The sequence below is a fragment of the Nyctereutes procyonoides genome, unplaced genomic scaffold (assembly GCF_905146905.1).
Source record: "Nyctereutes procyonoides isolate TBG_1078 unplaced genomic scaffold, NYPRO_anot_genome, whole genome shotgun sequence".
In the NCBI taxonomy this organism is placed as follows: Eukaryota; Metazoa; Chordata; class Mammalia; order Carnivora; family Canidae; genus Nyctereutes; species Nyctereutes procyonoides.
The window spans coordinates 34032567-34048314 of NW_026575160.1; the positions used below are offsets into that span (position 1 = coordinate 34032567).

The window sequence follows — 15748 nt, forward strand, 5'->3', positions numbered from 1 at the left end:
TGTGCCATTTAATATATAAGAACTAACAGGTGCATCAGCACATTAGATGCTCAACTTCTGCAACAAACAAGTTATAATTCTCCTCAAGGTCAGAAACACAAAGAGAGCAGATACCACAGTCTTTTCCTTCTCTCTGTATTGTATTATCAATACAATACCATTCTTACCAGATGAGTCATTCTCGACATTAGCAAAACCATGCTTTTTTTTTTGTTGTTATTTAAATCCTCTGCCTGAAATGTCTATATAGTTTATGTTGATCTTGCATTCAAGACGTATAAAGTCACCTAAAACACTCTGACAACCTTCAATTAATCCATCTCCTCCCCTCGTTCCCCGTCCACTATTATGTCACCCTCTCCCCTCCTCTAGCTGGAGAGGGGTGGAGGAGTGTTCTGAAAGCTGAAGGTTCTTTCAGCATCAAGGCAGACTGGTATAAAGGAGGCCAGGCCACAGTGAGCAACGGAGAAGGAAGAGCAGTCGATTTCAGGATCCAGCACACTGGCAGGAATTAGAGGTGCCCTGTCCTGCGTAATGAAATGGTTTCAAAACTGCATGTGAAGAACAGAGCTTCCAGTAAGGACGCTGAAGATAAATACTGTCTTACGTTTGTGGACTCTCTTCGTCCCAGTAAGGAGGTTGTAAGGAAGGGAGGTAAAATTTTCAGGAAAAAAGAGCTTTTTCTGTGGGACCTCAGGAGTTTTGTTTTTTGGCAATGGATCTTTTCCTTTAACTTCTTCCTAAAACTTCAGCCTTAAATTTGGAGGATACTCTCTTCCATTTGCTCATTGCCAAGGGACGTACAATGATGCACTGAAACCCTGCTTGCAGCTGGTGCATGTTCATTAAACATTTATCATAAGCTTAGTATAAGTCCCCGTGTGATAAACATCCCCCAACCCTGCACTCATCCTCCTAAACGTCCCTGCAGGATGGAAAGCCATGCTTGTCTGTGACGGGGATCACGAGCAGAAAACCAGCCTGCCAAACAGCACGTAATTGAGTGTGCCTGCGATGTTTCTAGCTGTGAGAAACAGGAGGAGGTATAAGCCAAGTCCCTGATCTTAAACAACTCATACTCCAAAAATCACTACTAAAAGGATCCTTAGACATCAACTATTCCATCTTCTGTCTGTTTCATGATCACTTCAACATCCTCAAAAGAGGGTGAGGTCAAGGAGGCTCATGACTTTGCAAGACAGTCTACTCCATTTGGGGGCAGCTCTAGCTACTAGAGTCTGGTGAGAAAGACAAGATCCTTAAGAAAAGTTTGGAAACAACACAGAGCAAACAGCGGTTATGCAGGAGAGGTGAGAACTGCTGAGAGGGAGTGGATTGGGGACAGGAATCAGCAGGAAGGTTAGCAGGACCTGGAGCAGGTCCTAAAGGAAGAACAAACGACCTGGGAAAGTAGATGGGTTTTTAGAAACGTCTATGTGACAGAGATGAGGTGATTTCAGAGGAAAGTGATGACGATGATGGTCACAAATGTCACTATTTATTGAGAACCAGTTGCGTCTCAGGCATAGCACCAGGCACTTTCCACGCATCATCACATTAATTTCCCCAGCAGCTTTGAGTTGTTTGGTTATTTGATCATATAACTGATAGATAAGGAAACAAACCTGGAGAGATGAAATGCAACAGCTCGCAAGTGGAGATGCTGAGACTTCTCACTTGAGAAGGTGAGACCTGAACTTAACATGGGCTCCTGCCATCTCTGCCTCCCCCTTGCCTGGCTGATGCACAGTGTGCTGGTGAGCTGTGGCTGGTGAGCCTGAGCTCAGATTATGGCAGAGTTTAAGTGAAATAATAAGCATCCTGGATAACTGTCCTATGTGTAATTCAGAGCAAGGATTTCTTTGCAAGGCTTCAGATTAAATTAATTTTAGGAAAATGCATTTGTGGTTGTATAGAAAAAGGAAGGATTGGTGAAGTTGCGCAACCTGGATCCCAAGGGTCAGGTCTAGTAAGATGGAGAACAATGGGAAGATGGGAGTGAGAAGAGAAGAGGAAGGTGCAGGAATGCTCTGAAGAAAGAAGCCCTTTTGAGTAACTAGAAATTACAGGCCATAGAGAAGAATGGTCCTGAGATTTGGAGACTGTGTGGCTTAGGGAATGAGGGTGCAGGTTGATGAAACCAGGGAATGGGTTTTCAATGGGACATTCCATATATTTTAGGACTAATTGCCATATATGCATAAATTAATTATTCTAAACTAAACTTAGGGTATTCTATGTTTCCTATAAATGTGTTGTTAGGCTTTCTCTACATTGGATTATATTGTTTAAACATATCTCTATGCTTATATCATGTGTTTTTCATAACGAAATAGAGAGGCAACAAATTTTTTTTTTATCACAAAAGAACTTATTTTTCCTACCTATTTAGTACGTTAATTACCGAATCTTTACAATGATTCTGCAAGTTAGATGATTATGGCCCCCACTTCCAGAGTAAAAAAAAAGGGTGTCCAAGGTCATACAGGACTCTAGCTGGGATAGGATTAAAATCTTCCCTCTAATGTCAGGTAAGCAACAATGATGCAAAGACTTGAATTCTTTTTCATTTTCAATTCTCTGAATAACACACACATACAAACAGTAAACTGTATAAATGCAAAGAAACTTCTGAAATGGCTGGAAGTTTGAAGAGTCTATAAAGTCACCATATCCTCAGTCACAAGTACGCAATAATGGAAAATAATCACAGAAACAACCTGAAAAGTCATTCTGTTTACGTTGTAAAATCAGCTTTTACATTTGACACTATCTTGAGGAAAGACTCTGAAAGTACCCTGTGTTCTACTGAAACTTAAAAACAGCCTTAAACATTGTATTTTTTTCTAGACTAAATTTACTGAGAAGAACAGAACTTTGTACTTGAACATAATGGCCACTCTAATACTTTAAATAAACAGCGTTTTTTTTTTTTTTTTTTATCAAGTACACTGTGTACGCCATCTCTGGCTGTCACTCATTTGACTACAGCCAAGAAGTTTAATGCATTCTGTAGTCCGAACTCTATTAGATAACAAGGTTACCAACCTTTTACCATTAAAAATCTGAACACTGAATATTTGAGAATTCCTTCTCAAAATGTTCACTTTCACTGTTTGTAACATTTTCACAGTATTACAGATGCCTCTGTATTCTTCAAGCTTCACACCAAGTTGCTGATTGTTGTAATACATTTAAAATAAGTATGCCCAAAGTAGCAAGGTTTCTTGATGACTTTCAACGCATTGGGTACGATCTTTCTTCATTTTGGAACACTTTTACTTTTTGACAATAACACTTCCTGGCTGCTCAAAGCAATTCCTTTTAATTAGGCCTCTATACATATAAGAAGAGGTCTTGCTGGAGAAAAGATCAGGAGATGGGGAGACAGCTTGGCTGTTTTGCTTTGGTAGGTTTTAATTCTCCTCCCCCATTGCATACTCCCAGCACATTCCCTCCAGCTGCCTCCTTTCCAGCCATTTCCCGTCAAAATCCCTAGTGGTGGACACACAGTGATAACTCAGAGTGAAGGTTGTAAGGGGACCTAGGGAAAAGACCAAATCATTTCAGTCCTTTTTTCCCCCCCCATATGGGATATGGAGAAATTAGTAAGGTATTTGACCTTAAGTCTTACAAACTCGTATCTCTATTTGCAACTAAGCAAGAAAGGATTCGAGATGGTGGATTGAAGGATGATGACATAAAGCCATCGTAATGCTTCTCTCCCTTGCATCTGGGTCATGATGACCAGCTAGAGTGCATCAAAAAGCAATTCCTGTGTATGCACTAAGATTTCTTGGTTCGACAGCCTGATTTTGTGACCCCGAATTTGATTCAACAAACATTTATTGCCTGGAAGTTACTGTCCTAACAACTAAGGGGATACAATGACGGACAAGGTGATATTTTTGCCTCCAAGAATTTCTGCATCTTTATCCCTAACCAGATTATAAGGTAGAGAGTAGCTATGTACCATCCATTTTTGGTCAATATGAGGAAATTCCGCCATAAAGCTCTGTCTCGTAGAGAATGAATTAAATGCACTCAACATGCAAGAACAGTATTATTATCTTGAAAGAAATGGGATCAAAGATATGTCGATAGGAGGGTTTAAATTGCTCATGGATAACATAGGGAGATCTTTAGAAAGAAAGGCTTCTTTTAATGGGCATGTGTTTGAGGTCAGGAACTTTAGATGAGACAAAGTTAGCAGCAGTCTAACATTTAAGGCTCCCACCTTCCTTCTCCTCCTGTAAGAAGGAAAATTAAAAAAAAAAAAAAAACCCACATTCACTCTGGTGTTGCTTCTCCCTTCCTCTAAAGAACATCAGTCAGATGGACGAGGAGAAAGCCCTGATACTCAGTAGGGAATTGAGGTGAGAAATCTCTAAGACTCAAGGAGAAACTATAGGGATAATTGTGGATCCTTAAGGGGGGAAAAGAGGAAAGAGGGGAGGAAATGCAAACACGAGTACTGCGTACTGCGTAGGGAAAAGAGACAAAGGACCACAGCTTGGAAGGAGCGGAGAGATCAGTAACATGGACGCAATCACCCGGATACACTGTGAGCCCCAAGCAGTGAGGCTTCGTCTTGACAGGTTCAAAAGATCAGGAAAGTTGGGCCAGCGGTACCAGCTCTGATTCCTTCTACCTGGAACTTGAAAGGTCATCCAGTGGCAAGGACGATCAGCATCCTCTCCATGGACTGCTGGATGGAAAAACTTCTCTACCCTCAGACCTGGCTGAGCAATGGTAGGATGGATCCCTCCATTTTCCTGTGCTGTCCTCCTTCCCCAGGTAGACAGTGATCGCTTCCTCCTCCTTTCTCGCCTTCACACACACACACACACTGCTGTGGGCGCGTAAACGGTGTGTTCCAATCAGATCAGAAAAGGTCCCATCGAGCTACTGTTCCATGTTCGATGTCTTCTTCCATTCATCAAACCCTTTAGACCAGTTGAACTGGTTCAGGGGATTTTCTACTGGTCCCTGATTCTGTCCCAATTTTAACCTTAATTCTTACTGGTGTCAATGTTCTCCCCTTTTGCATGATCCAGACGGATGACTCAACTGGAAAGTCTAAACTTTTATTGAGGTTTTCTGACCCATCCTCTGGCTCTAGCCCTGGGGACGTGTGGTGACAACAGCGCCAGACCCTAGCACCACCCGGCTCCTGGGAGTCCCAGTCCTGGCCAGATCTCAATTCTCACGGGACTTCTCACCCTGAGAGGGAAAGGAGGGTAGGAGAGCAAATGCTTTCTTTCCTATTAAGCAACACCACCCCTCCCTCTCCAAACCTGCCTGCCACTTTCAGAACTTGTGACCAGCTGATTCTGTGATTAGCTGATTTTGGGGGGGTCTCTCTTGACTAGAGGAAATGGGACACACCTTGCTAACAAGACTGCCTCAGAATCTAGGGGAGAAGTAGTTTCTAAAACTAAAGTCTATTTCCCTAATTCTTCAGGGCCAACCTGACTCCAACTTGCCCACTGCCTGACTCCCCAAGACCTGATGTCATCAATTAATGCAAGAGAGTGATGTAACATTGACTCCTTCCCAGTTTGTCTGACTGCGACCTGGACGCTGGTACAGTTCTATGAGAGCTGGAATATACATCCCTTTAATCAACGAGTGGAATACCTTCCTTGCAGGTCTTGGTTCTCAACGCCAGCATGCACCAGAACCTCCTGGAGAGCTTGTTAAAGCACAGACTGCCTGGGAGCACTCTCAGAGTTTCGGATTCAGTAGGTCTTGTTTGGGGCCCAAGAATTCGCATTTCTAACAAGTTCCCAGGAGATGCCAATGATGCTGGTCTGGCGAATGAGCTTCGAGAACTAGTAGTGTTCATGAAAAACTTTTAAATACAAAGGTGACCTGTTGAAACTTCAGATTATCCCCTCCTTTACCTGCAATCAAGCTACATCATTGCACAAACTTCATTTTAGGAAAAAAAGGTGACTTTCTCTGTAGAATCTGAACACATTTTCCTTTTCTGTAATGTTATTCCAGATAGGGTGCTGTGCATGTTTGAACAAATCTGTGTGAATGAAAATATTCAGGATGTTATGGCTTCCCTACAGTTGTTTAAAGTCTGTGAGAATACTAATAACACAGATGTTTGAAAACAGACAGGTCTGTGGCCTGCTAATTCCTAGAATCCCTTTGGGACCAACTCATTTAATGACCCCGCCATTTAAAAACAACAGTTCCAGTTGATACCTCTTTGGCATTAACCATGCTAATGATACAGTACTTTGGAATAATTGTCCTGTGGTGACAGTCACACTAACTACCTGGATTATCTTTCCAACTGTGAAAGAAAGGAGAACTGGCCGCCGGAGTCTAGGCCAATAGTAGCCAGACTGGACCCAGATCGGACAATCTGCAGGAGCCAAGACCAAGCGGAGACCCAGGAGTAATGGGGCATAAAAAACCAGGTATGTATGTGAGGTAAATGTCAGTGATGCTTCGTGAGACTTTCTTCAGGGGGAATATGCAGACATAGTCTCTTCTTAAGATCTTAAAATAAGGGATGATGGTGATGGAATTAGAGACACACCGATAGGCTTTAATATGTACTCTAACGTTTGTCACAGGCTTTTATAGTTCTGTGATTATGAGGGTGGAGAAACACAGACACCTTGGCTAGAGTCTCACTAAAGTCGTCCTTTTAACTACCGAGACCCTGGCTCTCAAGTGTGTGAAGCAGGAAGATCCAAGACCTCGTAGGAAAACAAATCATCATAGTGCTGCTGGTTGCAAGGCCTACGAAGGCTTGAGGAGGAGAAAACTTTCTACAATGGCTATTTAGCTAGCTCTGGTTGGCTCTGGCTGGAAATACGCCGCAGGAGTCTAATGACCGCGTAGACGTCTTCCACTGGTATTTCTGCCTCCTAGTTGTCTGATGGGTTTTCCTAAAGCCTGGTCTTTACCCCCCATATGTATCCGTAGGTCCTACCCGTCGTATCTCTCCGTCCTGTACGCATCTCACACTGATGAATATTCAGCAGCAGACACTGATAAACAGTCTCCTGGTATTACTGTTCTTTATATATACACTGTACATTTCCTCTCAGCATAGTTCAGATTCAGAAATTGGAAAGTGTCAGAACAATCTCAGTTACAGCCACTGCCAGGCCAGTACTCCATTATCGTACAATTAAGCGTCTTAGATCTCACGCCTAGGTTTTCGTGTCTTCTAATTCCATTTACTGAGAACGGCCTTTCCATGGTCAGTTGTTATATTCCCGCCCCGGAGAAGTACCATCACACCTCCACACGCCCACTCTCCTCCTGGCCCTTAAACTCTTTGTCATTCTCAAGGGGAGGGTCTGCCGTGGGCCACGGGAGTCAGGCAGGATCCCATGTGATAGCGGAGGGGAAGATGTTAAGAAATGGGCAACAGGAGGGGGAGGCAAGCATAGGAGAAGAAAGAACGCGTAGGAAGGATACGCTTTGAACAGAAGTGTGACCTGGGTGCTGAGAAAGGAGTCGGGGATCTTGTCGTCAAACGTATCTGCTTCCTTTGACATAGAAGCAAGACGGCTTAGGGCAGCCAACTAAAGCATGAGGGGCCATCTGTGACGCTTAGGTTTGCAGACTGTCTCCTAGATGGACAAGTGTAAAGACCCGGTGTCGAGCGGCGTCGGGCTTAGGGATATCCTGAATATTTCTACAGTTCTAACATCCGGGGCTTGCCAGCCACTATACAAAACTCCTCAGGGACTTGACAGGTTTAGTCTTCTGAAATTCAAAAAAAAAAAAAAATCTGGCATTACAAACGCCGATGAAGCCTTTTAATTTAGTGCTGGAAGCTAAAGGGGCACTGAGTTATGACCTGCAGGTAATAAACTGATTTCTAAAACTATTCATCTGTCCTGGCTCTGAGTACTTACAAAGTGTTGAGAAATAAAGAGGTGAAATCTGTCAGTTTGCATTACTCTGGTTTTGTCCAATTGGAAAATACTTTTTGATACATCTAACCTACTCAGATTAACAAGGTGCCGCGGGAGCCGCACGGCGAAGTGTCACTTGGTTTACCTGTTGACACATGTTAGTAGATACACGAAAAGGTCACCAGTCATTCGGTTTCAAACTTTGGAGTTGGAGGAGGATAAATTCTACCAAATTGCTCACGGAAGAAAGAAAACGTGCTATGTCAAGACTGCACTTATCTGTGCATCGCACTCCACGTTAAAGAAAAAAAAAAAGAAAGATAACGCACGCAACAAATACATGACACGTTGTCAAGTGAGCTGAGTAAACTGACATCCTTTTTGAGACCTTTTAGGGAACAGGTGTCGAACACTTGTAATGAGGTTTCCATGCATCTTCAGAGGAAGGAGACAAGAGCTGTTCAGAGTGTTACAGACCGCGGCTGAGGGAGTGATTCCCGGGAAGGGGCACGCCAAAGGAGACAGCACACAAATGCTTGGTTTTCTCAGGAGGTGCTTATGTTCGCGCTAAGAATTCCTACAGAAGGCAAATATTCATTGAAGGGGAGCTTTTGGGAGAATGCAATTTCCTCCAGATCCTGGGGAATCTGGGACATATTCAATTAAGTACCCCTCATGCACTGTTTTGTGCGGTTACCTTATATTATGAATCTTTCTTCTCTTGCAACTGTGAATCAATATGATTCATGGAGCTTTCGTGGCATCCCTTCAGGGTAGGTTAAGTATTTCTTTTTCCCCCAAGCATAGACGGTTAGCTGACAATTCTAGCTAGAAAATGAAGTGACTAAAATGGAACACGCTAGGTTTTTTAAGAAAGTCAAAGCAATTTTGTTTCAACTCCAATAGGTAGCAGATACGTTTAGGAAACCATCAAGGGAGTGAAAAGGTAAAACGTCAGCTGGGGACCCTCACACAGAGAACACCGGGTCCGCGGAGGCGGGCGGGGGCCTTGCTGCCCCGTGTCCTGCCCTCCCTGGAGCCCGGCCTCCGCCGCTGGGCTGCCGTCCGCCCCGCCTGCTTCCCAGGCCCGTCCCTTCCTCAGGAGCGACTTACTTTTAGGGGGAGGGCACGTGGCCACGCGAGCCATGGGGGGGCTGCGAGGGGCAGGGGGGCTGCTGGGGGGGAGGGGGGCCGCCCCTCTTCAGGCCGCCAGCAGCTTTTTTTGTGTGTGTGTTTTTGACTGTTGATATTTACAGCGATGGGACAAAAGCAACAGGAGGGAAAACTGCCGTCCCCTCGGCACAGACCAAGGCCAGGGTGCTAAACCGTCATACCCACTGCTGGGATCTTTACCTCTATGCGTACACAAGGAAACAGTTTTACATTCAAAAGTTGAAAGAAAGAAAAGAAAGAAAAGGGAGGAAGGAAGGAAGGAAGGAAGGAAGGAAGGAAGGAAGGAAGGAAGGAAGGAAAAGAAAGAAAAGAAAAGAAAAGAAAGAAAAGAAGGAAGGAAGGAAGGGAAAGAAAGAAAGAAAGAAAGAAAGAAAGAAAGAAAGAAAGAAAGAAAGAAAGAAAAGAAAAGGAAGGAAGGAAGGAAGGGAAAGAAAAGAAAAGAAAAAAGAAAAGAAAGAAGGAAGGAAGGAAGGAAGGAAAGAAAAGAAAAGAAAAGAAAAAAGAAAGAAAAGAAGGAAGGAAGGAAGGAAAAGAAAGAAAGAAAGAAAAGAAAAGGAAGGAAGGAAAAGAAAGAAAAGAAAGAAAAGAAAAGAAAAGAAAGAAAAGAAGGAAGGAAGGAAGGAAAAGAAAGAAAAGAAAAGAAAAGAAAGAAAAGAAGGAAGGAAGGAAGGAAGGAAGGGAAAGAAAGAAAAGAAAAAGAAAAGAAGGAAGGAAGGAAGGAAAAGAAAGAAAAGAAAAGAAAAAAGAGGGAAGGAAGGAAGGAAGGAAGGAAGGAAGGAAGGAAGGAAGGAAGGAAGGAAAAAAGACAGACTGACCTTATTCAATCTCTGCCCTGGAGTACCCATTTTTAAAATTTCTGCGACAAAATGAGAAATTTGCCTAAAGCACGTCTGCACACCGAAGTGTGACGTTTATCTAAAGGAGAAGTGTGTGATTGTTTGAAGGTGGAACTGTTATTTTCAGGGAACCGGTTTTAGTTGAAAAGACCACTGATGGACAAAGTATGCTTATTCAGACTTGGGGATATTTGGGCCATGTTTTTTGAAACAATGAATTAAATTTGTCACTTAAGCAGTATTTGTTGCCAATTATGAAATGAAAGCTTTCAAGGAAAGCTAGAATTTTAAGAAACTTGTATCTGTCATGAACTTGACAGCTTCCCAAGACCGCGAGACGGGTCATATGAACAAGAGTGACTTTTTGGTATATTTGTTGACACTGAGATCTTCACTCAGGGCACCGACATTTTCTGAATTAGTCCCGTGTGTCACAAAATCATGCTTGGTGAGAGATCTACTCAAAGTCCACGATGAACCAATTGGACGTAACAGGAAGGATCACTTTTCAAGCTTTGGTATCATCTCATAGTGCAAAACTCACAATTGTGTTAAAAAGTCTATTGAAAGACTCCTCCCTTTTTCAACTACCTACAAGTACCAGGCCAGATCTTTAAAAAACCTGTATCAACCGAGATAACACATTGCAATGGACTCGGTGCAAGAAGCACCTCTGAGAGGCCAGCTGTCTTCTATTAAGGCGGCCATTAGGGTCGCCTGGGGGCCCAGCGGTTCAGAGCCTGCCTTGGGCTCAGGCCGTGACCCCGGGATCTGGGATCGAGTCCCGCATCGGGCTCCCTGTGAGGAGCCTGCTTCTCCCTCTGCCTGTGTCTCTGCCTTTCTCTCAGTCTGTGTCTTTCATGATGAATAAATAAACAAATCTTTAAAAAAAAAAAAAAAAAAAAAGACGACGACGGCCATTAAAGAGGGGAGGGCAAAAAAATTTTTTTCCCCAAAACCTATTTATGTTGATAGATGATGGGTTTACTCTTATCGTTTGTAAACATTAATATTTTGTAAATTTCTCAGTTTTGCTTCTAGTACGGTGAATCCGGTAGCAGCAACGCATCGAAACACAAGCTCCCCGGGATTGGGGGTTTTATTAGAGTGTACTAGTTTGTGGGACTAAACATTCGAGATCCATGGTTGTTCAGAGAAGGTGCTGATTTCAGCAGGTTGACTTTACACCTGGCAACCTTGCTGGACTCTCGGACCTAAAAGGTCCTACGCGGATCCTGTTGGATTTTCTAGGGGGAGGATCATTTCATCCGCAATGATGGTTTTACCACCTTTTTCTGTTCTTTGGATTTACTTTTTTCCTTCCTTTAATGTTGTCCAAGCCTCTCAGGGTTGGACAACAAGTGCTCTAGTACTTGTCACTATTCCTAGTGGGAAAGCCTCTCAAGTTTCTTCCTTATGTAAAATACCTGAAGAAGGTTTTTTCTATATGGGCTTTATAAAGTTAAGGAATTCTAGGATGCTAACAGTATGATTTTTAATATTTGTGCTGAACGGTTTCCCCAACCTTTTTTTTTTTTTTTTTTTTTTTACATCTCTTGAGATATAAGTTTTGCCTTTAGTCTGTTAGTTTCCTGATGTTGAACCCCTCTTCTATTCCTGGAATATTATTTTCCCAACACACTGTTGGATTTTGTGAGTTAACACTTAGGGACTTTGCATAGATGCTCACAAGGAAATGAGCCTATAATAATGTTCTCTTGTTCTACTACTTTTATGACATTTGGGAATTAAGATTATATTTGCTTCGTGAAATGAACTGGACAGCTTTCGCTCATTTTCCATTTCACTGAACTTATTCTGGATAAGATTTGTTCCTTAAAAATTTGGTAGAACTCATCTCCAAAACCAACCAGACTTACAGATTTGGGAGTGGAAGGGTTCTGACAACTCTTTCAATTTCTTTAAAATTGGCCCGAGTTTCATTTCTTGTGTCGATCATAACAACACAGTTTTTCAGGAAAGTGTCAAGTTCATCTAGATTTTCAATTTTTGTCTTTGTTCATACTACTCTTCCATTATTTTCTGTATCTCGTGTCTCTTATTTTTCTTTCATATTGTATTTACCTGAATTTTCTTCTTAGTCTGGCGGAAGTCTAATCCTATGGTTTCTACTCTCTACATCACTTAGCTTTCCTTTTACATTGTCGACATCTTTTGCCTTTCCTGCTGCCCTCACTCTGATCTCCCAGGTGACTAGTAAGTTCTTCGGCTGTATTCATCCTTTATCCAAGGTTGCTTACCACCATATTATTTTCATACCCAGTATTTCCATTTGGTTTTGCATGACTTCTTGTTCCTGCATCATATTGCTAGGATCTTCCTATATATATATGTCCTTGAGTGTATTTTGCATAATTTAAATTTCTGCTCCTAATATTAAGTTCTAGATGATACATATAATTTGTCTTTCGTAAGGGGCTGTCCTCCTCAGGAGTCTAATTATTTTTGACTCGAAAGCTCACGGCCATTCAGAGAAACTCAGGATGAGATGGAGACAGGTGCTTGCCTGGGTCCCTTGAGGACAGAGAAACGTCAGCTTTGGAGCAGAAAATCCCAGAATTCAGGACCCATACTGGTAATCCCCCTTTGCTTCTGACCTATTAGGCAACTAAGGAAAGGGATTCACTGTTAAGCTGTTAGATTCAAAGCTGCGGCACTTGACCAAAAGTCTGCTTAGGTTGTAGTTCACCAGGCTAGAGGTTGGATGCAGAGGAGTGAAGGCATGACTGCCCGAGAGTGGCTCAGCCCATCCCAGCTTTCATCGCATGGCAGCACAGGTGGGCCCAACTTGGTAGTGCCACAGACACCAGCCACCTGGCCGACAGGTACCAATTCCAAAGGCAAAAGGAAAGGCACTGATTGTCTCAAGGTGATGCCCTGTGCACGCTCCCTCTGCGCAGCTGTACTCCTGCTGGTATGACTCCCCACCAGACACACTGGGGAGACTGGATACCCAACTTCCTTGGGCAGACAAGTGCAGTGAGAGTGAGTAAATGTTGCTCTCTGAAGGGCAGATGGAAGACAGTGGAGAGGTCAGGGTAGCGCAGCTTTATTTGGGGAGACACCAGGGTTATAGATGGAAAAGAAGTATGTAGAAGGAAAGCAGGAGGAAGAAGAGAGATAATATGGAGTAGATTCCACCCAGAAAGAGGCAGGTGCAACTGAAATCAGTATCACACATGGAGGAGTCAACCTGGAAAAGGAAGATGCTTCATCCCTTGATGCTGGGCAACAGGAGACATGGGGAGGTGGGGATGCCAATAAGTTTGTAGGCACAGAGGCTACAGAGCTGAGGCTTGCTGTGCTTCCAAGGCCGAAAGGAAGGGACTCCCCTTGAATACCATAAACTTATTTAAGATTAAGATCTTAAGAACTTAAAGCTCCTCTGACAGCCTGGTTTGGAAGGAGAACATCAATCAAGATTGAAGCCACTTTCATTTTGAATATGGGATTAGCTCTGACCATCCTGACTGAGCCTGTCCTTACCTGTTGTAACTCACGATTCAAAAATAGAGAAGGAAAGGGTGGACGACTCATGACAAAGACTGGGAGTCAAGGAAAGGTGCCACCCCGGTAGGTTGTAGAACACCCGGGGGGGGGGGGGGAGCGTGGCCAACCATCCAGGGCTGGCAACATTAACGCCAACGTAGGGTATGGAAAGCCCGAACCCAGGGGAGCAGGGAGGTGCTGCCAGCAGTTGTTTTTAATTGAGTGAGACGCTAATGCTTCCTCACAATTAAGCCCAGATAAGTCAGGAAGGATGTTAACGAAATGCAGACGCAGAACCATTTTAAGAGCAGAGGGTGCTAAGCGCCCTTCAATGTCTCCGTGGTTTGTCTGGAGTTGACAGACCTTCGTCCTTGGGTCACCAAAGCTGGGTGGTGGGTGCGGTGGGCCCGAGAGCGTTGCAAGCGCTACCGTCACGCTGCCCCTGGTACAGGGCGCTCCTGTGTCCTCACTTGGCTCTTCACGTCGTTGGTTAGTTACCCGAGTGCGCAGAGAGCCTGTGTGCACGACGCCCCTTCCTGTCTGCAGTGGGTCTTGAGCTAGCTGCGGGTACGCACCCTGCTCTAGAGCCCCGCCGCAGGGCAGCCAACGTCTCCACTGGCCTCTTCTGGCCAATAATCCTTGCAACTCCTGCTTATTAGGTCCCCGAAACTTCTCTTGATTCATAGGAATTAATCTGTCACCATGGTCATGGGCCAACTAACTGGTGTGAGCACAGATCATACAGTGTGGGGTTGCTGTCCTGTGTGGCTGGCGAGGCGGTGGGGAGAAGCGCTGAAGCAAACACACACACCACAAATCCTCATTCCTTCCAGATCAGATGTGGAAACGGCCAAACTCGTATCACTGACACAGCGCGCAAGACACAGGATGGTCCTAGTCCTTCCGGGTGTGTACGCTACACTGAGTGAGGCTCCTGGTGTCGCGGGGAAGTGCTGGTAAAGACACTGAACTCCGTATACTGACGAGAACATGCCGAAAAAGATAGTTTAGCATTTCATTTGCCTAATAGGTGATGGAATAAAGGTAATTCTTGGCTATCAGAAAGAACTTATCTTCTTAGGCAATTCAAAGCATCCGTCGAGCCTCTGAAAAACAGCCAGTCTTCCTTTGTAAATAGTACGACAATGAATTTTGATTTCATCCCTATCCAGAGGATGTGGCTCAAGCAGCAAGTGTTACTCTACCTACACGTACTGTTTTACAGACTACAAGTTCTTTATAGATTTATGATTCTCACAAATATTTTAAAGATGACAATAAGTCATTCTCTCCTACAGCCAGAAATCGCATTTATCAATTTGTCTCTAAGTCATCAGGTGACTCAGAAGCAGAAACGGTCACAGAGGTTTTAGTTTCGTGCCAAAGTCTCACTGTTCAAGCCACGCTGCCCAAAAAGCCTACAAAGAAATCCTTTAATGCTTCAACTTTGTAGTTTTTAAGCGGAGAATTCCATTGTTTCTGATATACGACGTACTTCCCGCACGTTACTGTCAATTCCTATGGGAATGCAGCATTTCAGGTTTATTATTTAGATATTAGTAGCCTGGAACTCATTGTAACATATGATCAAAAAATTTTTTTAGATCAAATGTATGAAAAAAACAACTTTTATGAGGGAAAAGAGTTACTCTGGGAATATTAGTAAGAAACTATTCGCTGACAAAGTATTTTCCTGCGCCGCGTAGTTCTCATAGACCCATTTCCATAGTCGCAGGGACTGCGGCACGGCTCTTGCCCGTCGGCCCCCGACAGCGGTGTGCACCCCCATGGCCCACGGCCTCCCCCGCGAGGGCCGCGAAGCGCCGCTTCTCTCAGAGAAGGTGAGCGGCGCGGCCCCCCTGGGAAAGCATCTCTCCCCGTTCAACGGAGACTCGGAGAATGAGAGCACCTGGGGGTTAGGGCCGGGCACCTGGCAACCAAAGGGCCCAGGCAGCCTCACCGCACGCCGGGCCTGCTCACGGCCGCCTCCTGGCCCAGGGCACCACCATGGCAGGTTCCGCGCCGCGCTCGGGAGCAGGACTGTCCTTAGATGGGTCACTGCGGTTCTCGTCCCTAAGAAGTTTCCTTGAATTAAGGCGCCGATTCTCCTTTCCTGAGAGCTACTTTGCATCAACGAGGTACACAATTAAAAAAAACAAAAAGACAACAGCAAAGTGAGGTTCGGCCCTTCTTTGAACCCTAGGTTGTAGATACCGCACAAAGGATCTCACTGTTACGTGAACAGTCGTGATGAGATTCAGTCAAGTAGGAAAACTAGTTGATTTTGCAGCCACGTAAATCTGAAACATTTCTTAAAATTCTAAGGAAAAAAAA

At 44.1% G+C, this 15748-nt stretch overlaps 1 protein-coding gene across 4 annotated transcripts in view; it reads right to left on the bottom strand.

The window, feature by feature from the left end:
- Nucleotides 1-15748, bottom strand: part of CADPS2 (calcium dependent secretion activator 2) — a 447623-nt gene that overhangs the window by 75467 nt on the left and 356408 nt on the right. The gene's annotated exons all lie outside the window — the stretch shown is intronic.